The following is a 24748-nucleotide window of genomic DNA, read 5'->3' as shown; positions in this document are numbered from 1 at the left end:
CTATTTACACCTATAGAGATTGTACTGGGAACCTCTTACTAATGGTTAGAAGCACAGACAACCACCTGGGTTTGTGACTGACATCTGAAGTCTAATGGGGAGGTTTTGGAGACTTCTGATTTGTTGCTCAAAAACACAGATAACAACCAGGAATTACCACTAACATCAAAGTGGAGTACAGTCTTGAGAAACTGAGGCTGTTTCCTGTGGGAGCTGTTGTTATATGCAGGTAGATAGTTTGAGTGCATGAGAATTGAATTCATTGTGTTTCTATGTTCATCACAGCACTATTTATGATAGCCCAAACCTGAAAACAATCCAAGTATTATGATGTGTGAAGTTAATCAAAAGGAGAGGGTCAGATAAGAATAATTGATCTCATATGTGAGATATAAAGAAACAGTAATGAAATAACATATCCAAAGAGGCTAGAGAATCTTAGAACTATTCTTCAGTAGGAGGCTTACCACAGCGGAGGTGATAAGAGGGTGAAATAAGATGGGTAAGGAGACACTGGACACTAGGACAATGGTGAAGGGGCAGTAGACACTCTAGTGAATAGTGTGATGCTAGAATGTGTTTTATTTGAAACCTTATCACTAACTATAGTGTAATCATTGTGAATAAAATAAAATTTTAAAAAATTGAGTCTTTATGTACCCACTACTGTCCAAGCAGAACTCTTTTATTTGTTTTGTTTTTCAAATTTTTATTTTATTCACTCACCATGGACTACAAAGTTATTTGAAGTTGGGCTTTTGACATTGAAGTGTTCCTTCACCAATCCAGCTGCCAGTGTCAACTTCACTCCACCAATGTTCTTTATAAAACATGTTAGTCAAATTTCATTGATTTAGCATTTGTTTACAAGCCTATAAACATTTTAGGAGTTTCACACCTTCATAGGTGTATATAACACATTTTACCTATCACCACAATTTTAGTATATTCGCCATATCAAATTAACCCCTTATACCCCAATTACAATTCTACTTTCTTTCTACTCTGGTATTCACTATAATTTTTGCACTCTAAGAAATTTTTATTGTGTTTGTTTTGCTCACTATGTTCTGTAAAAATCTATGCATGCCTAAGGGCGTGTGTTCGTGGGCTTTCCGGGTGGCTCTTTCTCACCGCCCACGTTCTGTGCTCTGGAGCCGCTGTGTGTGGGCTGGATCAGGACAGCTGTTGGCCAAGGACCAGCGAGGAAAGAACGAGGATCAAGTGGTTGCTGATTAGTTACCATTTATTCAATCTTCCATCTTTCTCACTTCCCGCGCTCCTAGTTCCGTCCTCTCTCTGGATCTATTGCTGGATTCTCCTTCACTAGTCTCTCCCCGTATTTGTCTCTCCCACCTTGCCCTCTAGGCTACACACAGTCAGCTAGCAAAATCAACATAAGAAGGCCCTTCCTGAGGGTCTCCAGGTTCAAAGGGAACACAACCTACGGGCATTCCAAAGCCCTTCCTGACTGCCAGTAGGCAAAATACCTCTTAAGTAGATTTTCTCCTTTCCTTAGTCCAAACATTCATTAACATCTTAATACTAGTTATTTTTATATGGACATAGCAAGAGATACATTGAGGCTTGCAAGGCAGCTCTCCTGGCAACATCTTGCCACAGACTCAAGACTACAGCACTCAGGCCAGATTAATCATTCCTAACCCTAGCAGGGTTTAATCTAGTTATTACTTTTTGGATCATGACAGCATTTGTCCATGACCAAGCTCTTAACTTATAGTTAAGCATTAGGCGCTTTGGTCAGACCCATCTCAATGCCAGGGTAGCACACAACTCACCGCTTGCCCTGGGTCCGTCTCATCCCTCATCTGGACCCTGCTTTTGGGAGTGCTAGGAAGTAAGGGCAGCTGAGGATTTGGTCAAGAAAACAGATGCCCAAGAGGAAAATATCTTATAGAGTCAAATGACTCCCAGGTTATAAAGCATAGTATTTGCTAAGTCTTCCTGTGTCCATACAAAAAGACATAGCTCTGAATAAACTATGCAAAGGACTCAAGAAGAAGAGAAAAACAATATTTACAAGTCAACAGAACACAAAGAAGTTACAAATAACACAGAGGAATGGAGCACTGTGAAGGGAGTAACCCAATAAACCTAAGCTACCTGAGGCTACGTTATCCAACAATATTCCACATGAGTGAAGCTGTCAATTCTATTTTACTTTTTTTTTTGCTTTTTGGGTCACACCTGGCTATGCACAGGGGTTACTCCTGGCTCTACACTCAGGAATTACCCCTGGCCGTGCTCAGGGGACCATATGGGATGCTGGGATTCGAACCCAGGTCGGCTGCGTGCAAGGCAACCGCCCTACCCGCTGTGCTATCACTCCAGCCCCTCTGTTTTACTTTTTGACCTTTTTTTTTTTTAACATAATTACCTCAGGTTCCATGCATATTGCTGCAAACCACATATCTCAAATATTTGGTAGAGTTTGGCAGTTAAAAACAAATTTTAAGTGTTGTTCTGTTTCATTTAAGTATTTCTTTAGGAATTTTATTTACATTTTGCATTAAATATGCAATTTGCTTTAGATAAGATGCCCATGTGAATAGTTTCTTTTCTTTTTTTAAATTAATTTATTTTTTTAATTAGTGAGTCACCGAGAGGGTACACATTTTCATGCTTGTGTTTCCCTCATATAATGTTCGAGAACCCATCCCTCCACCAGTGTCCATTCTTCACCACCAATTCACATGGAAAGTACCATGCTAAGTGAAATGAATCAGAAAGAGAGGGACAGACATAGAAAGATTGCACTCATCTGTGGAATATAAAATAACAGAGTAGGATACTAATACCCAAGAATAGTAGTATATAATGCCGGGAGGTTGGCTCCATGACTTGGAAGCTGGCCTCACATTCTGGGGGAAAGGCAGCCCAGATAGAGAAGGAACAACAAGTAAAATGTGATTGGAGATCCTGCGCAGGAAGGCAGATGTGTGCTGGAAGTAGACTAGAGACTGAACAGGATGACCACTCAATACCCCTATCGCAAACTACAACACCCAAAAGGAGAGAGAGATCAAATTGGAATACCCTGCCACAGAGGCAGGGTGGGGGGGGATGGGATTGGAGGGTGGGAGGGACACAAGCAGAACTCTTGACCTCCCTCACATTGCAATTGGGTCAAGGAACCCAATCAAATTATGGATGCACATTAGATTTTGGGTATATTTCAAAATACTTAGCTTGAGAATACAGTTTCTGCACATTAATTATATCAATTTTTATTATGTTAGTTATATCCCATTATTATTTAAAATTTTGAATTTAATGAACTTTGACATTAATGAACAATTACACTACACATGTGTTCAGGATAAAATGAATGTGAATTACATTTATTTACTAGTATAATAATAGCACCTGGGAACTTAATACATTTATAGTCACCTGATTTGTAGAAGATTGGGTGAGAAAAGTCACCAAAACTGAGTCATTTATTTTTCCTTATTTTTAGGATTAACAACCTAGATTTTTATTGAAAATTATTCCAGGTCAAGTGAGAAAACTATACATAGCTGCTACTTTACACAATACAACTCACAGAACAAAAGGTGAAGGTTGAAATTTGGGAAAATTTGGGAAAAGATAAAGATGCAAAAAATCATATATTATGAAATGATGTAAGCAATAAGAGTAGAGCTACTTGAAATTTTGTATTGACAAGGTTTATGATATCTCAGCTTTTTAGCAAAAAGAAATGTAATTATGTTTTCCAAAGGCACAGATATATTTTAAATATTTACAAGTCCAGGCCTTATTGATCTTTAAGTGATCTTCTACATCTAACTGTACATATGTGTTTAATATGTGGAACTAAGTAGGTACTATAATAAGGTAGATTTTAAGAGTAAAAATTTAAAATATTTGATACAGGAAACTGTTTATTAGCTTTTTATTTATTTATTTTGATTTTTGAACCACACCTGCCCAGTGGCTCAAGACTTCCTCCTGTCCTGCACTCAGGTATCACTCTGTGACCAGGTGGGGATCAAACCCTGATCAGCTTGACTACGTGCAAGGCAAGTATTTTACCTGTTGTACATTTTTCTGGTCCTTACCTGTTTGATAAATTAACTTGTCACTATTATTAAGCGCCAACATTTCTGTCATTTTTATATCTCAAAATTCAATATTATGTCATTTAGTACTTGCAACAATCTGTGGCAATAATAATAGCAAATATCTTTTAAGTACTTTAACTAAGTTTTAGAGTTATTTGTACAAGACTATAAGTATATTTATATAGCAAACTTATCATAGTTTGTGGGATTAGATCATATACCTATTGGAAACCTGTTCTCATGTTTTTTGTTTCTGTTTTCTTTGGGTATTTGTCATTCCCCTTCTATGTTTCTCTATATCCCAAATATCAGAGAGGTCATTTTGTCTTTCTCTCCCTCTTTGACTAACTCTACTAGGCATGATACATTTAGATTCTTTCATGTGTCAGCAAACTGTACAACAGCCTCCTTTTTTTTGTCCAGGTGTATAACATTGCATTTATATCGCATGGTTTCTTTATATAGTCATCTGTTCTTGGACACTGGGTTGTCTCCAGTATTGGGCTACTGTGGATAGTGCTGCAACAAACCCCAAAGTGCAGATTTCTTTACTGCATCATGGTTTGGGCCTTTTGATAGTACATGGCAAGGAGCCGCATTGCTAGGTTATATGGAAGCTCTATTCCTATATTTTGAGGAATGTACATATTGTTTTCCAAAAAAGGCATATTTTTTGTTGTTAACTGGTCCATTCATGTGGTGGACCAGTTAATATTTCTACCAGCAGTGACACAAGTCATATTTTCCCTCACCCATGCCAACACTGCTGCTCTTATTCTTTTTGATGTCAAGCTCCCTGGTATGAGGTAATATCTCATTGTTGCTTTGATTTGCATCTCCCTGATGTTTATGATATAGAAATATTCATGTTCCTTTGACTATTTGTATTTTGTCTTTGAGGGAGTTTCTGTTCATCTCTTCTTCCCATTTTTTCATGGAGTTAGGTGTTGTTTACTACTTGTAAATTTCTACCAGAGCCTTTATGTATCTTGAATATTCATCCCTTATCAGATGAGTTCCCAGGAAAATAGTTTCTCAAGTCTTTGATATGTCTTTGTATTCTGGCCATTGTTTCTTTTGCCATGCAGAAGATTCTTAGTTTTATGTTAGTCCCCTTTGTTCATCTTTGCTTCCAGTTTCTGGCCAATGGTGTTACACCCTTGAAGTTCCCTCTAAATTCACTGTTATGAAGAATTCTGCTTATGTTTTATTCTATATATCTAATGGACTCTGGTATGATATCAAGGTTTTTAATCCCCAATTAGGGGGTGAACATTGTCTTCATGAGATTCAGCTGCAGTCCAACCTTTCCACACTCACAATTGAAGTTGGCCAATATTCGTGCAACTTAGCTAATGTTTTGTGTTATTATAATGATATCATCAGTGAAGCAGTGGTGGTGTAGTTGCTGACTGTCTATCTTTATTCCCATTCCAGTCATCGCATGATGTTTTCAAAGGTGGCACTGAAGAGTTTCGGTGAAATGGTATCGCCCTGCTGAACCCCTCTCTTTATGATGATGATCACTTCCTTGTAGAATGGTGAGATCCTGGTGGAGAATCTGTAATATAGCTCATGGAGGATTCTGATGTACTGAGTTTGAAAGCCTTGTTGGCTAGGGTTTTGATGATCACTTCAGTCTCAACAGAATCAAAGGCCTTCTTTAAATCGATAAACGTTAGACATAGCAGCATCTCGAACTCTTGTAAAATCTCACTCAATAAGCTTGCCACTGTGTGGATATGGTCGATCATGCTGAATTCCTTTTGGAACCCAGCTTCCTCACATCCTCTTTTATTTTTTTAAGTAGTGCTTTGTGGGTTTTTGTTGTTTTTTGTATAAGTATTTCACCCCTTTTAAAAAGCTTATTCCTATGTATCTAATTTTTTTCTGAGGCACAAGTGTTAATGGGATTTTAAAAAATTCTCTCCCTTCTATTTCATTATTTGAGTATAGAAAAGTCATGAACTTTCTTGTGCTGATATAATAAGGTAGCCTTTCACTTTGCTGTATGAGCCCATTATTTCTAGTTTTTCTGTGCTTAGCTTTTAGGAATTTCTTAGTATCATGTAATCTGCAAATAGTCAAATAGAAAAATCATGACTTATTTTCCTATTCTGTTGCCTTTAATTTTTTTTCTTAACAAATTGCTGTGGCAAGTACTTACAGTGCTATATTGAATAGAAGTAGTAAGAGTGGGCAACCTTATTTTATGTCTGATCTTAGAGGGAAGGATTTCAGTTTTCCCCCACAGAATATAATGTTGCTGTGCACTATGTTCTTGACTACATTGAGGAAAGTTCTTTATTTTTTTATTCTTCAATTAGTGAGTCACCATGAGGGAACAGATACAGATTTACACAGTTTCCCACGCAGGATCTCCAACCATATTTTACTTGGTGTTTCCTTCTCTATCTGAGCTGCCTTTTTCCCAGCATGTGAGACCAGCTTCCAAGTCATGGAGCCAACCTCCTGGTACTTATTTCTACTATTCTTGGATATTAGTCTCCTATTCTGTTATTTTATATTCCACAGATCAGTGCAATCTTTCTATGTCTATCTCTCTCTTTCTGACTCATTTCACTTAACATGATACTTTCCATGTTGATCCACTTATATGCAAAGTTCATGACTTCACTTTTTCTAACAGCTGCATAGTATTCCATTGTATAGATGTACCAGGGTTTCTTTAACCAGTCATCTGTTCTCGAGCACTCAGGTTTTTTCCAGATTCTGGCTATTGTAAACAGTGCTTCAATGAACATATAAGTGCAGATGTCTCTACAAAGAAAACTATAAGACACTACTCCATGAAATAAAAGGGACATGAGGAAATGGAAACATATGCCCTGCTCATAAATAGGAAGAATCAACATTGTCAAAATGGCAATACTCTCCAAAGCATTATACAGATTCAACCGATCCCTATAAGGATACCCATGACATTCTTCAAAGAAATGGACCAAGCAATCCTGAAATTCATATGGAACAACAAATGCCCACGGATTACTAAAACAATTCTTGGGAAAAAGACGATGGGAGGCATCACCCTCCCCAACCTTAAACTTTACTACAAAGCAGTAATAATCAAAACAGTATGGTAGTGGAACAAAGGCAGAGCCTCAGACCAATGGAATAGGGTGGAATAACCCTACACAAAACCACAAATATATGATCATCTAATCTTTGATAAGGGAGCAAGAAATGTGGAGTGGAGCAAGGAAAGCCTCTTTAACAAATGGTGTTGGCACAACTGGACAACCACATGCAAAAGAATGGGCTTAGACCTCGACCTAACACCATGCACAAAAGTCAGATCAAAATAGATAAAAGACCTCAACATCAGACCACAAACCATAAGGTACATTGAAGACAAGGTCTGCAAAACCTTCCACGATATTAAAGATAAAGGTATCTTCAAAGATGACATGCAACTGGCCAGCCAAGTGGAAACAGAGATAAACAAATGGGACTACATTAAACTACGAAACTTCTGCACCACAAAAGATACAGTGACCAGAATACAAAGACACTCTACAGAATGGGAAAGGATATTCACCCAATACCCCTCAGACAAGGGGTGGATATCAAGGGTATATAAGGCACTGGTTGAACTCTACAAGAAGAGATCATCCAACCCCATAGGAAAATGGGCCGAAGAAATTAACAGTAACTTTCCCAAGGAAGAGATATGAATGGCCAAAAGGCACATGAAAAAGTTCTCTACATCACTAATCATCAGGGAGATGCAGATCAAAACAACCATGAGATGCCACCTCACACCACAGAGACTGGCACACATCCAAAAGAACAAAAGCAACTGCTATTAGAGAGGATTGGAGAGAAAGGGACCCTTCTAAACTGCTGGTGGGAATGCCAACTCGTTCAGCTCTTTTGGAAAACAATATGGACACTTCTCAAAAAATTAGAAACTGAGCTCCCGTTTGATTCAGCAATACCAGTACTGGGAATATACCCTGGAAAAGAACAAAAAGTATAGAGGAAAGTTCTTTTAACTCCCTTTTAAAAAAATTTTTATCAGTGAATTACCGTGAGGTACAGTTACAAACTTATAAACTTTCATGTTTGCATTTCCTTTACATCCCTCCACCACTGCCCATTCTCCTCCACCAATGTTCCTAGTATCCCTCCCACCACCCTACCCTGCCTCTGCGGCAGGGCATTCCCTTTTATTCTCTCTCCTGTTGGATGTTGTAGTTTGCAATAGAGGTATTGAGTGGCCATCATGTTCGGTCTATAGTTTACTTTCAGCACACAGCTTTCAACTCAAGTGGGTCCTCACAACATTCTCTACTATTAATTTTCATTTTATTGAGAGGTTTTACAATGAATAGGTTCTGGATCTTGTCACATGATTTCTCTACATCTATTCATGTGAGCATATCCTTCTTATTTTTCATTTAATTGATGTGGTCTATTACATTGATTGATTTGTTATGTTAAACTATCCTTGTATCCCTGGAATGAATCCCAATTGCTCATGATGTATTATCTTTTTGATCCATTATTGGATTTGATTTGCAAATACTTTGTTGAAGATTTTTACATCTGTGTTCATCAGACACAGTGGTCTGTATTTTGTTTGTGTGTGGTTTCTATCTGTGTCTGCTTTTGGTGTCAGGGTAATATTTGTCTCATAGAAATTCTTGTAAATATTTTTGCTTCTTTTTTCTTAAAGAGCTTGACAAGAATTGGTAGTAGCTCTTCTTTAAAAATTAGGAAGAAATTAGGAAGAACTCATTAATGAATTCATCCAGGCCTTGGCTTTTATTTTGATTATCATTCTTACTTACTTGATAGCAATTTGCATGTTCAAGTGTTTCATATCTTCTCAGTTCAGCCTTGGGAAATTATAGAAGTCCAAGAATCTGTCCATTTCTTCTAGGTAGTCTGATTTTTTGGCATAGAATTTTGAATTTTCTGTGATATCTGTTGTGACTGGAACGATAGCATAATGGGTAGGGCATTTGCGTTGCATGTGGCTGACCCAGGTTCGATTCCTCCGTCCCTCTTGGAGAGCCTGGCAAGCTACCCAGAGTATCCGGTCTGCATGGCAGAGCCTGGCAAGCTACCTGTGGTGTATATGCCAAAAACAGTAACAACAAGTCTCACAATGGAGACATTACTGGTTCCCGCTCAAGCAAATCGATGAACAACAGGATGACAGTGCTACAGTGCTATCTGTTGTGACATTGATATTTTCACAAATAGAGCTCTCTCTAGAGCTCAAATAAACTGAATTAGAAATGAACCTTGCTAGTATTTGTAAATTTTTGTTTATTTTTTTCGAATAACATACTCTGGGTTTTGTTAATATTTTATATTTTTAAAATTCAACTTCACTTAATTCTGCTTTAAGTTTTATTATTAATTTTTCCTACCTGCATTAGACTCCCTTTGTTGGCCTTTTTCCAGTTTTGTAAGATGTATACCTAAATTATTTATGTGGGTCCTTTCTTCCTGATAAATGCTTGCATTACTATGACCTTTCCTCTAAATGCCATTTTTGCTGTGTCCCATAAATTCTGATGACTCATGTCCTCATTTTCATTTATTTCCAGAAATCTTTTTTATTTCCTTATTTCATCTTTGAACTATTGGTTGTTTAGTAGTGGGCTATTGAATTTCCAGTGTTTGAATTATTTCTTTGTTTCTGTTTGTGATTAGTCTCTATACTCAGTGTGTCATTTTCTGAGACAACAGTTGATATGATTTTTATTTTCTTGACTACATAGAGGTATGTTTTATGGCCCAGCATGTGCTTGATCTTGGAAAATGACCCATGTGCAATAAAGATGACTGTGTACTTGTTCATTTTTTTGGTGAGGGGGGTGTGTTACTAAGCTTCTATCTTCAATTTCTATACTGAATTTTAGTATACTTGATCTTTCAAGAGGAGATAGGGTGGTGTTAAGGTTTCCAACTATTATTATGCTTCTAATAATTATTCCTTCAAATCTATTATCAGTTGTTTTGCTATTTTGCTGGTCCCTCATTTGGTGTATATATTTTTAGGAGTGTGAGTTCTTCTTGAATTATTAAGAAAAGACTTCTCTGTTCCTGATAACTTTTTTAAGCCTGAATTCTGTACTGTTTGATACAAATGTAGCCTCCTCTGCCTTTCCCCCCTGCCTTTTTCAAATGTTGTTTTCCAATTTTCCGTTTTGAGTCTGTGTTTGTCCTTACTATTCAAATGTGTTTAGAGTAGACAGCAGAAGGTTGAATCATTTTCTAATCCATCTTGCCACTCTGTGTCTCTTCATTGTTTCATTTTGTCTATTGACATTGAGTGAGATTTTTGTCATAGATTTTTGTGCCATATTAGAGTGTCTAATATTTGTCTTATCTTTAAGAATCACCTAGAGTTCTTGCAGCTTGTTCAGTTGGTTTAAAGCCTATAACATTCCTGAATTGTTAACTGTGAAAGTCTGTTTATTCCTTTAAATTTTAATGACAGTATGACTAGAGAAATTATTTTTAGTGAGGTGCTCATTTCACTGAGTCTTTTTAACTATATCCCACCATTTTCTTTGTGTCTCATTTGATAAATCCACTGTGAATCTTAAGTATGCTCATTTGTTTCTAATTTTACTTTTTTCCTCTTCCAATTTCAATAGTCTACTTTTTAGTGGTTTCATCATTTAAGTGTCTTGGTGTATCATTATTTATGTCTCTTTTCCTGGTCATGTTCAGCTGTCTTGAGTCTGGTTGCATGTGCTTTTCAGCTCTGGAATTTTTCAGCAATGGCTTCTTTGACTATTGCTTCTTCATTGTAGTTGTTTCTCTGGTCCTCTGGGACAGTAACGATTCTTACACTGTTCCTTTTAAATTCATCCCAAAGTTCTCTCATCTAGTATTCATTTATTTTGAGGCTTTTTGCCATCTTCCACTGTTTTCTAGGTTTTCTGCTTTTCATTTTAAAACTCATTATCTCTATCCTCAGCTGCTTTTAATCTGATACTAAAGCCTTCCTCTGAGTTTTTTATTTCACCCACCAAATTCTCTAGTTATGTCATTTCTGATTCAATTTTTCTCATACTTTCTTGAGTTATTTTTAGCTGTCTGTATCATTGTTCCTTTGAGTTCCAGGTACATCCTTACCACTTTCTCCCTAAAGTTCTTATATATGAGGTTAGTTCTGGTTGTGTCTTCTGGGCTATTACATTTATTCACTAGGTGTGTTGCATAGATTTAGTGAGCTGCTCCCCATCATGCCTGTTTGCAGTCTGGGGTGAGTCTCTTTAACTCATTATTTCCACTCTTCTGCTGGTAGCTGGTAGCTAGTTCTCTAAGTGGATCAGGTGTTTAGTGCTCTCTTTGTTCTCTGAAGAACCTATCCAACCCAGGTTGTCATTATTCACTGTTTAGATTTTTTATTTTTTTGTGGTGGTCCCAGGAATCATTGTTTTCTGTATTCTGTGTGAGACATATAAGAAATATGCCTTCCGACCACCTCACTGCTGGACTGATTTCAGGGTGTTCCTGTGGCTTTGGCTGGCTCACTTCATTTTCATTTTAAACAGATGGTTTTACTGAATATAAGATCTTGGCTAATTATTTTTCTTTGTTCTTTGATTATGCCATGCCACTTCTTTCTAGTCTTAGTTCTTTTTTTCTAATAAAAAGTCAGCTGTTTATAATGATTTTCTCTTGCTACTTTCAAAGATGTACCTTTATGCCTTTTATTGGTAATGGGCCTCCCAAGCAGTACCCAGGAGGCCAAGTGCTCTGCCAGTAACTGTGGTCAAACACACATAGTCATTGTTCAATAAAAGAGCCCAAGGATTCATTGTTACTTGAGCTCTGAGTTGTTAGACATTGCCTGATCCACTTCCCTGCAGTGCTCAGAGGTCTTCAGAGCTGCACCAGGTAGTTTTTGGGAGACTGTATGGTGTGGAGGATTGAGTATTGATAGATCCCCTGCTAGACACGCACCCTAACCATTCTTTTGTTTCCCAGTCCCTGTTCTTTTTAGTCTTTTAATATTTTTACTATGGTGGGTCAGGTGTATTTATCTTCTTTATTTATCCTACCTGGTGATATTTTAGCTTCTTTCTTTTAATCATTTTATGTTGTCTTGGTGTTTGTATCACATGTACACTGATATCATTTATCATGCAACACATTTATTTAAAGCTGTTTTTCTTTATTAATTCTAAAAAGATGTTCTTTGAATTATATACTAAAGAACTGTCTTTCTGGCAATTCAAATCTACTGTTGACATTTAGTAATTTTCTTGTTTCAATTATTGTATTTTTGAATCCAGAATTTTATTTTCATTTCATAATTCATTTATTTACAGATACCATTTACTTAATAACATATTAGTACATATCATCATATTCTTTAATTGTTCCTTTCTTTTATTCTGTGAATATATAATGAAAAACAGCTTTTTCTGTAAAACATCTGGTTGCTCTTACAATCAATTTATATGACTGACTTTGTTTCTGGCTTTATTTCTGTTCTTATAGAACTATGACCAAATACCAAGATGTTGGTTCTTGAGGACTGGAGGGAAGGCCAGTTTTGAGTTATGCATATGGCCTTGATTCTGGCTAATGCCAAAGCAGGGAAAGCCCCAAAAAGCATTCACATGGACATTCTACAGATTAGATTCAGGAAACACCAATCCTATAAGGGTAATTTTCTCATCTAAGATACACAGTGGTTGCCAACATACTTAATGCTTGGTACAATCAGTGATTGGTACATTCTGTTGTAGGTTCCATTACGCACATTTACTGTTTCTGTTACTTCGATCCATTTCTGCTCAAGCAACCTGCCCAGTCTGGCTCTGCTCTGTCCTAGTCATTACTTTATAATTTATGACCTATGCATCTTTGCCCAACTCCTAGAATGGGTCACTCAGAGATCTTGCCTATGGTTTCCCGATTTCATTCCTAATTTTCACACTACATTGTGATTTATACTCCACTGTTTTTTCCATATCTTATAATCTTGTAGAAATTTTGACATTCTATTTTTTCAAAATTTTATTTTATTAAAGCACTGTGAATTACAGAATTGTTTATAGTTGGAATTTTGACATACAATATTACATCACCAACCACACCACCAGGGACAACTCCCTCCACTAGTGTGCCTAGATTCCCTCTCCTACCAATCCACTCCAAAACCAACCTACTGTCTTGATAGGCACTTCAAAAAAATCTGTTTATTGAATCACCGTGATATACAGTTATGTACTTACAAACTTTTGTGATTACATTTCAGTCATACAATGATCAAGTACCCATCCCTCCACTATTGTCCATTTTCTACCACCAATGTTCCCAGTATCCCTCCCACCCCCAACCCACCTCCTGCCTATGTGGTAGGCACATTCCCTTTTACTCTCTCTCTCCTTTTGGGTGTTACATTTCATAATGCAGGTACTAAGTGGCCATCATGTTCGGTCCATAGTGTACTTTCAGCTCACATCTCCCATCCTGAGCAAGCCCTCTAAGCATCATTTACCTGGTGGTCCCTTCTATATCTCAGCTGCCTTTCCCCCCAGCATGTGAGGTGACTTCTAAGCCATGAAGATATCCTCCTGTCCCTTACCTCTACTATCTTTGGGTGTTGGTCTCCCATTATATTACTTTATATTCTATAAATGAGTGCAGTCTTTCTATGTCCTTCTCTCTCTCTGACTTATTTCAGTTAGCATGATACTCTCCATGTTAAACCACTTATCTATAAAAATTTCATGACTTCATCATTTCTAACAGCAGCATAGTATTTCATCGTGTAGATGTACCAAAGTTTCTTTAACCAGTCTTCTGTTCTCGGGCACTCAGTTTTTTCCCAGATTCTGGCTACTGTAAATAGTGCTTCAATAAATGTAAAAGTACATATGTCATTTCTAATATATTTTTTACATCTCCAGGATATATTCTCAGAAGTGGTATTGGTGGGTCAAATGGGAGCTCAATATCTAATTTTTTGAGAAATGTCAATGTTGTTTTCCAAAAGGCCTGAAACAACATTCCCACCAGCAATGAAGGAGAGTCGTCGCCTTCTCCCCATATACACATCAACAGCGTTTGCTTTTGTTTTTTTGGATGTGCATCAGTCTCTGGTGTGAGATGATATCTCATTGTTGTTTTGATACAGGCCAATATCCCTGACGAACATGGATATGAAGATCTTCAGCAAAATATTAGCAAATAGATTCCAACAACTCATCAAAAAAATTCGTACACCACAAACAAGTGGGATTCATCCCAGGGATGCAAGGATGGTTTAACATTTGGAAGTCAATCAACATAATCCATCATATCAATAAAAGAAAACATAAAAGCCATATGATCATATCACTAGATTCAGAGAAAGCATTTGACAAGATCCAGCACCTGTTTATGATGAAAACTCTCACCAAAATGGGTATTGAAGAAAGTTTCCTCAATATACTCAAAGCCATCTACCAGAAGCCTATAGCAAGCATTATCCTCAATGAGGAAAAACTAAGAGCCTCCTCTCTAATATCAGGGACAAGACAAGGATTCACACTCGCCACTTATGTTTAATATAGTACTGGAAGTACTTGCAATAGCAGTTAGGCAAGAGAAATACATTAAGGGTATCCAGACAGGAAAGGAAGAAATGAAATTCTCACTATATGCAGATGATATGATACTATGTTTAGAGAACCCCAAAGCCTCTACCAAGACGCTCCTAAAAACAGTAAACTTGTATTGTAAAGTCGCAGGCTATAAAATCAATACCAAAAGTCCATGGCTTTCCTATACGCAAATAATGAGAGAGAAGAAAGTGATATGAACAAAGCAATCCCATTCACAATCATGCCTCAGAAAATCATATACTTTGGAACCAGCTTAAATAAGGAGGTAAAGGACCTGTATGAAGAAAACTACAAGGCACATTTGTTTAAAAATCTAGGATATAAAATCATTATTCAAAGACATGTACCAAAAAGACATTCACTGAAGAACTCAGTATAATAGCTAAGATTTGGAAACAACCTAGATGTCCAATAGCAGATCAGTAGTAGTAGACCATGAAGAGATGGCATATATGCACAATGGAATAATACACAGCTATAAGGAAATTTTGATGTTTTAGATAACATAAAAATGTCATGTATTGATCTTTATCCCATTAGGAGTAACTTGTATATTTAGAGACTTTATTCAACTATCCTAGTGACATTTATTTCTCCCACAGTATAAAATCTATTAAATAAGTCCTCAAAAGACCCAGTTTTAGGCAGAGACATAATCTATAGTATGAATGTCATTGTTGTTAGCAAGGAAGTTTTTTAAAAATATATCCATTTTTTACCCTAAAAATGAATCACTATTGACACATATTGCCTGACAATAGTCCATTATTAAAGTTAATCTAAATTGACTTTCTGATTCACATACTCACTAAGAATAAACAATTTATTTTATCACTGTATCACTCTCATCCTGTTTCTCATCAATATGCTTGAGCAGGTACCAGAAACATCTCCATGTCTCCATTGTGAGACTTGTTGTTACTGTTTTTGGCATATCAAATATATTCATGTGTAATAAATAGAATACAACACTATAAAACAAAGTCCTGGTGATTATTATTATTATTTGCATGAGAGGGGTGCCTGGGATCAAACTCAGGTCCTAACACATGCATAATTTTACCAATAATCCATGTCCTTCATGCCAAATCTTGTATTCTTGAAAGAGGTGGCCCCCAAGGATGGCTTATGTGAGGCAGAGAAGAGAGAGAGGGTCACTTTCCCCAGATCTGCCTTTGCCACCCTGAGGCTGTCTGGGCAGTCTAGAACTGATAAAGTCTGCACTGAGTCTCTGAGCAGCACTGGTCAGAGCCCTGTCAGCACTGGGTGGCCTTCAAGCTGCACCTGACATCCTCTTGGTCTTATCTGCGTGGGAGTTGACCCCTGCCACCCAGTTCCTCCAGGATCATAGACTGAGGTTGGGGTGAGGATTTGCTCTTTGCAGGAAAGAAAAGTCAGTCCCAGGCCCTACCCAGGGTTACTGGGTTCTTGTCTTGCCTCACAGAAAATAATTTCAGGAGTAGAGAAGCAATGAAGTAAAACAGCTTTTATTTGGAGGCTTTTTGGAGGGGTAAGAAGGAGAAAATGTGAGTAAAGTGCTTGAGAACGCAGCCTTTTCCAAAGGCCCAGGGAGCCCCTACACACATCCAAGCACTAGGTATGGAAGCGTGAAAGTATACACATCTTAAGAGGGGAGATGCAGGTGACATGTGCTCAGGTGCCACTTGTGCTCCGCAGATGGGGACAAGCATTACATTGGCTCATGCAGCATAATCATGTCCTTCCTTTGTTCTAGGTGATTTTTATAGAGTTTTTCCCAATAGCACCACGTGAGGCTTTCTAGCTAGGTAAAACTCTGTTGCTAGGGTGGTTGCTAAGGGGGTAGACTGGGAGTGCTTGATGATCCTCATTGAAAACTCCTCTTTTGATCTTTGTTTCTGCTGGGTCTTCTATTAGAGGGTGGGTCCAGCCTTCTCTGGTTTAGGCTAATTTAGGTTAATCAGATTGAAGGAAGGACTTGAGAGTTCTCAAGTAATTTCCTTCAGGCCCTTTCAGTAGGGAGGGTGCCTGGTTCCTCAGAGTCCACTGCTGGAAAAGGTCTTACAGGTCTTGCTTTCTATATCCTTTAAGATGGGTCAGACTTAGGACTGGTGGTTTTATTACTTCCCAGAAATTTCATTGCCATGCTGTGGGGGCCCTTTCATAATCTACCTGCCTACATCATATTTACTTAGGTTTTTTATTTTTCAGTGTACTGATATATGTACAATTAAAAAGAAGGTATTGAACAAACTTAATAGAATCACATTAATAGCAACATAACATTTGGGACATTCTGCTCTTTGAAACTAATCAAAAAGTGTTATTAGAAATAAACAGGACAGTGAGGGTAATTTCTTAAGGATTACCTTTAATAGATATTAATTTCATTAAATCTAAAAAGTATGGGTAATTGGGTGAATACTGTGGGAAATAATAGAACACATGGATAAGTTGAGTGTACACAAAAGATTTATTTTTAATGAACAAAAGAAATTGAGTTTTAATGAAAATTGAGAGTTACTAATACTGTGGGAGTCTGTAAAGTGGATGCAATAGTTCCACTAAACTGTGGCATTCTATAAATGCTTAAAAAGTTGTATAAATGCTGTATAACTTCAACAACTTGCCAAAATGGTCTATCTTTTAAATTTTTGTTATTACTGTGAAAAGAAAATTTATTATTATTTAAGTACCAAAACAAGAATTTGTTCAACAAATAGGTTTTACTTGCATACATGTGTATATATCACATATACCTATCTTGTTTAGAAATATTTGCTAACTTTCAATTATTAAAGAGGATCTGGCTTTTATTTGGGAAAGAGATGCCAAGGAATGATTGAAAGGGTTATAGGTTACTCCCAATAATACCTGACCAACTGGCTCTGTTGAGTCTATTCTACCACATGATATGTGGCACTGCTTAGGTTCTGGGGTGGAGTACTTGTTTACTCCAATGTTATTTGGTCCATGGGAGCTTCCAAAATATATACAGTGATGCTATAGGACACGAGTTGCCAGGAATCTAACTTGTACCTTGGTAAATGTGAGCATACTAGGACAAAGTTATCTTGTACTCCCTGAGTTATCTTTCTATCCTATGGTCAAATTTTTTAGTATGATATAAGAAAATATCACCTCTAGTTTTCTTTATATGAGACCATATTACTGGGCAAAATTTTCCATTTCTTAATTATTAAACTTTTATTTTATAAATTGGTATTATAAATAATCACAAAGGTGTTTACTGATTTATTTGTTGAATACTCATATAGTATGCTCATAGTTACTAGACTTTTTTATTTTTTCAATCAAAACAGTAGCTACCTTTTATTGAATTATTCACGTGTGCTACTGTTTGAGCTCTTTATAACTTTTTCATATTTAACATGCATGACAACATATACAAAGAATTAATCAGGAATTTATGTTGTGAAAGAGATTTGCCAGAAGTTCCAAGAGTACAAACTGTCCAACTAAGACTGAAACAAAATCTGCCTATATTGATGCTATTCTGTGGTTTTTAGAGCTAGTTTTTAAAGACACACTATTTTTGATGCTCTAATTTAAGACAATTTTCATACGGGCAAATATGTATTGTTTTATAATTATGAGATATTTGACCATTAATTTTATTGTACTAGTAAAGCTCATATGCAAATAAATGTGTATCAGCATATCAATTCCATTGAAATTGCCAAGTTGAACATAGATATAAAAACATTATTCATAATAGGTAAGGCATAGAAACAAAAGGCCCACTGAGAAAAGACTAGAAAAATAACTTATATATATGATTGCTGGAAGAATGTCCAGTCATTAAGAAAGAAAATCTTGTTATCTGTTACAGTCAAATGGAACTTGATGTGATAGTGGTGATTAAAATAAAATTGGAAAGTGAAAGATAAATGCAAATTGTCTCACTATGTGGAATATCAGTAATCAGTGAACAAAACAGTGTTCACTGTGTTCTAAAAAAGCAGAACAAAAATCACTCAGAGAACTATATGGTACAGAAGAAGAGACATCTTTCAGAAAGTATGGAATCAATTTGATGTTGATGTCACATTTAACTGTCATTCCAACGATGGTGATTGGAGCCATGTAGCAGGCTCAGATACTCAAGTATGAAGTGTAGACCCCTCCCCAAATTGTTATTATTTTAAGTCAATGACAAAACAGTAAGCATATTATTTTAAGAATGAAGGTTATTATTTTAGAAATACATGCGGCTGACCCAGGTTCAATTCCTTCATCCTTTTTGGAGAGCCCGGCAAGCTACCAAGAGTATCCCACGGTAGAGCCTGGCAAGCTACTCGTGGAGTATTTGATATGCCAAAAACAGTAACAACAAGTCTCACAATGGAGATGTTATTGGTGCAAATCGATGAACAACAGGACGATAGTGCTACAGTGCTACCCTAAAAACATAGAAGGACTCTGGCATTAAAAAGGATGGGTGGGGTGACCCTCCCCAACCTGCCCGGAGAAGAAGTGCCCTCCTATCGCTCCCCGCCCAGGATCTGGGGCTGTGAAGCTCCCAGCAACCCGGGCCTCTCTGCTCTCAGTCACCTCTTGTCACGGCCGAGTCCCGCCTCTTCCCCAGGTTGTTGGGGGTGTGTCCTCACTTTAGGTGGCGTGGTCTCAAAAGGGGGCATAGCCTTCTTCTTGAGCGGCTGCAGTTATTTCTCCCATTCCATACATCACGCTTTGATCACAATCTGTATAACCCATTCCTGTGAAGAATATCCTGGTCATCTCAGTCACTATATGCTAATAGTCAACCAACCTAGCCTATCCTAATTTCACAAAAACTGTCAGTGAACACATCAAGCTGTACAAAAAGTCCTTTATAAAGAGACCATAGCCCCATGTCTTCAACTGAGGCCCCTCACAAGCTAAGGAAGTGCACCTGACAGTAAAGCCCATAACAACATGAAGAAACAGCGAAAATCCCCACTGCCAGGAGACATGGAAGAGAGGATCTCAGAAACCTCAACTGGGACTTCACAGAAATACAACCTCCTCTCAGATAAAGGATTCAGAGAGAAAATCGTAAAGATGGTTGATGAACTCAAAGCAACTATGGAACGAACATCCAATAAATTAAGGGAAGATATGGATGCAGCTTTGGAATGGTCCACCAAGATAATCCAGGAAGAAATGAGAGCAGAAATTTCAAAGCTACGAACAGAAGTGACACAATTAAAAGAATCGGTAGATGAAATGAAAAACTCAGTAGGAGCCCTCAATAGTAGAATGACTACAGCTGAAGACAGCATCAGTGAGCTTGAAGATAACCTGCAGAAAGCATATAGGCAACAACAAATAGTGGCAAAAGACCTCAAAATAGCTCTAGAGCAAATTAGAGTCTTAGGGGATAACCTCAAGAGAAACAACATAAGAATCATTGAAGTACCAGAAGTACAGGGAAGTAACCCCAATGAAAAAAAAAATACAATCAAAGACATCATTGCTAAGAAATTTCCAGAGCTAGAGAATGCGGGCATCCAGATCCAAGGAGTCCAAAGGGTGCCAGCTAAAAGGGACCCAAATAAAAAGTCCCCAAGGCATATCATAGTCAGAATGATGGATGCCACAGATAGAGACGCAATACTGCAAGCAGCAAGATCAAAGAAGGAAATCACATACAAAGGAGCACCCCTTAGATTCACAGCAGATCTGTCAGAGGAAACCTTCCAAGCCCGAAGACAATGGTGGGATATAGTGAAAAAACTGAATGAAATGAATGCCTCACCAAGAATACTTAACCCAGCTAAACTCTCAGTTAAACTTGAAGGAACCATACACTATTTCATGGAGAAACAACAGCTTAGGAACTTCATAGACTCGAGACCAAATTTAAAAGAAGGACTCAAAGGGCTACTATAAGACAAGGAAAAACCCTACAAAAATAACAAACCCCACAGAAAGATGGCACAAAATTCCATGACAATAATTTCTCTCAATGTTAACGGTCTAAATGCACCAATCAAGAGGCACAGAGTGGCAAAATGGATTCGGAAACTGAACCCAACTTTCTGCTGCCCACAAGAAACACATCTGAAAAGCCAGAACAAAGACAGACTCGAAGTCAAAGGATGGAAAACAATCCTGCAAGAAAACAACTTCCTCAAAAAAAGCTGGGGTGGCCATACTAGTATCCAACAACATAGATTTCAGGCTGAAAAAAGATCAGAAGAGACAGCCAAGGCCATTTTCTATTCATCAATGGATATGTACAACAGGAAGATATCACACACTTAAACATATACGCACCTAATGAACGACCAGCAAAATACTTAAAAGAACTTCTAACAAAATTTAAGGGAGACATAACTAGCACCACGATAGTAGTTGGAGACTTCAACACTGCCTCTGGATAGGTTGTCAAGAACAACACTCAGCAAGGAAACAATGGCTCTGAAGGAAGAAATGGAGGACACCGGGCTAACATACCTGTACAGGGCTATACACCCCAGAAAGAAAGAATACACATTCTTTTCCAGCGCACATGGAACATTTTCCAAAATAGACCACTTTCTGGGTCACAAAATATACCTTAATAGAATCGGGAAGATAGAAATTGTATCAACTATCTTCTCAGACCATAATGCACAGAAGATGGAAGTTAATCACACGCAGATGCAAAGAGCCAAATCAATCACCTGGAAATTAAACAACTCACTGTTGAACAATGAGTGGGTCACAAAGGAAATCAAGGAAGAAATAAAAAAAGAAACCTTGAAACAAATGAGAACGAAGACACAAGCTACCAGAACCAATGGACGCACCTAAAGCTGCATTAAGGGGAAAATATATAGCTCTGCGAACTTGCCTCAGGAAGGAAGAAAGGACCTATATAGATAGCTTGACCTCACAGCTCAAGATCTTAGAAGAGGACCAGCAAAAGAAAACCAAACCAGATCGAAGGAAAGAAACAATAAAACTTCGAGCAGAAATTAATGATATGGAAACCCGAAAAACAATCCGAAAGATCAATGAAACCAAGAGCTGTTTTTTTGAGCAAATAAATAAGATTGACAAACCGCTAGCAAGACTCACAAAGAAAGAGAGAGAGAGGACCCTAATAAACCGAATCAGAAATGAAAAGGGGAACATTACAACAGAAACCAAGGAGATTCAAAAGATCATCAGAGACTACTTTGAAAGTCTGTATGCCACAAAACAAGAGAACCTAAAAGAAATGGATGAATTCCTTGATTCCTACAATCTCCCAAGACTGAACCAAAAAGACTTAAAATACCTGAATAGGCCCATAAATATCAAGGAAAACGAAACTGTAATCAAAGTCTCCCCAAAAACAAAAGCCTGGGTCCACATGGATTCACTGGCGAATTCTTCCAAACATTCAAAGAAGACCTGTTGCCAGTTCTCCTCAAGCTTTTCCAGGAAATTGAAAAGACAGGAACTCTCCCAAATAGTGTCTATGAAGTACATATCTCCCAAATACCAAAAGCAAACAAAGACACCACTAACAAAGAAAATTATAGACCAATATCCCTGATGAACACCGATGCAAAGATCCTCAACAAAATATTAGCAAATAAGATACAACAACTCATTAAAAAGATCATACACCATGACCAAGTGGGATTCATCCTGGGGATGCAAGGATAGTATAACATTCGGAAATCAGTCAACATAATTCATCATATCAACAAAAGTAAAGATGAAAACCATATGATCATATCAATAGATGCAGAGAAAGCATTTGACAAGATCCAACATCCTTTCATGATGAAAACTCTTACCAAAATGGGTTTTAGCAGAACTTTCCTCAAGATAGTCAAAGCCATCTACCACGAACCTATGGCAAGCATTATCATCAATGGAGAAAAACTAAGGGCCTTCCCTCTAAGATCGGGGACAAGACAAGGATGCCTACTCTCACCTCTTCTCTTCAATATAGTGCTGGAAGTACTAGCAATAGCCATTAGGCAAGAAAAAGATATTAAGGGCATTCAGATAGGAAAGGAAAAAGTCAAACTCTCACTATTTGCAGACGGTATGATACTATATATAGAGAAACTTAAAAACTCTAACAAGAAACTCTTAGAAACAATTGACCTGTACAGTAAAGTCACAGGCTATAAAATCAATACCCCAAAATCCATGGCCTTCCTATATGCAAACAATGAGACAGAGGAAAGGGACATGAAAAAAGTAATCCCGTTCATAACCGTGCCCCAGAAAATCAAATACCTCGGAATCAGCTTAACTAAAGAAGTAAAGGACTTTACAAAGAAAACTATAAACCGCTACTCCATGAAATAAAAGAGGACATGAGTAAATGGAAACATATGCCCTGCTCATGGATAGGGAGAATCAACATTGTCAAAATGGCATTATTCCCCAAAGCATTATACAGATTTAACGCGATCCCTATAAGGATACCCATGACATTCTTCAAAGAAACGGATCAAGCAATCCTAAAATTTATATGGAACAATAAATGCCCACGGACAGCTAAAACAATTCTTGGCAAAAAGATGATGGGAGGCATCACCCTCCCCAATCTTAAACTTTACTACTGTAACAAAGGCAGAGCCGCAGACCAATGGAACAGAGTGGAATATACCTACACACTACTCCAAATGTATGATCACTTAATATTTGATAAGGGGTCAAGAAATGTGAAGTGGAGCAAGGAAAGCCTCTTCAACAAATGGTGCTGGTATAAATGGGCAACCGCATGCAAAAGAATGGGCTTAGACCTCAACCTGACACGATGCACAAAAATCAGATCAAAATGGATTCAAGACCTCAATATCAGACCACAATCCATAAGGTACATCGAAGACAAGGTTGGCCAAACCCTTCACGATATTGAAGCTAAAGGTATCTTCAAAGAGGACTTGGAACTAAGCAATCAAGTAGAAACAGAGATATACAAATGGGAGTATATTAAACTAAGAAACTTCTTCTCCGCAAAAGACACAGTGTCCAGAATACAAAGGCAATCTAGAGAGTGGGGAAGGATATTCACCCAAAACCCATCTGATAAAGGGTTGATATCAAGGGTATCTAAAGCACTGGTTGAACTCTACAAGAAGAAAACATCCAACCCCATCAGAATATGGGTCGGAGAAATGAACAGAAACTTTTCTAAGGAAGAGATAGGAATGGCTAAAAGGTACATGAAAAAATGCTCTGCATCACTGATAACCATGGAGATGCAGATCAAAACAACTATGAGATATCACCTCACACCACAGAGAATGGCACACATCCAAAAGAAAAAAAGCAACCACTGTTGGAGAGGATATGGGGAGAAAGGGACCCTCCTGCACTGCTCTGGGAATGCTGACTGGTCCAACCCCTTTGGAAAACAATATGGACGCTTCTCAAAAATTAGAAATTTTTTTCTAATTGAGTTTCCATTTCATCCAGCAATACCACTTCTAGGAATATATCCCGGAGAAACAAAAAAAGTATAGTCAAAATGACATCTGCACTTAAATGTTCATCGCAGCACTGTTTACAATAGACAGAACCTGGAAAAAACCCCAGTGCCCAATAACAGATGACTGGTTAAAGAAACTCTGGTACATCTATACAATGGGATACTATTAAGTTGTTAGAAAAGATGAAGTCATGAATTTTGCATATAAGTGGATCAACATGGAAAGTATCATGCTAAATGAAATGAGCCAGAAAGAGAGAGACAGACATAGAAAGATTGCACTCGTTTGTGGAATATAAAATAACAGAGTAGGAGACTAATACCCAAGAATAGTAGTATATAATACCAGGAGGTTGACTCCATAGCTTGAAACTTGTTCTCACATGCTGGGGGAATGTCATACTGAATGGAGAAGGGAACACCAAATAAAAAGTGATTGGAGATTCCTCGTGGTAAGGGAAATGCATGCTGAAAGTGGACTAGTGACCGAACATGGTGACCACTCAATGCCCCTATTTCAGACCAGAACACCTGAAAGGAGAGAGAGAGAGAACATATTGGAATGCCATGCCACAGAGGCGGGGTGGGATTGGGGGTATGGGACTGGGGGGTGGGAGGGTTACTGGGTTCATTGGTGGCGG

The sequence above is a fragment of the Sorex araneus genome, chromosome 3, assembly GCF_027595985.1.
Source record: "Sorex araneus isolate mSorAra2 chromosome 3, mSorAra2.pri, whole genome shotgun sequence".
NCBI lineage: Eukaryota > Metazoa > Chordata > Mammalia > Eulipotyphla > Soricidae > Sorex > Sorex araneus.
Note: the sequence above shows the minus strand (reverse complement) of the source record.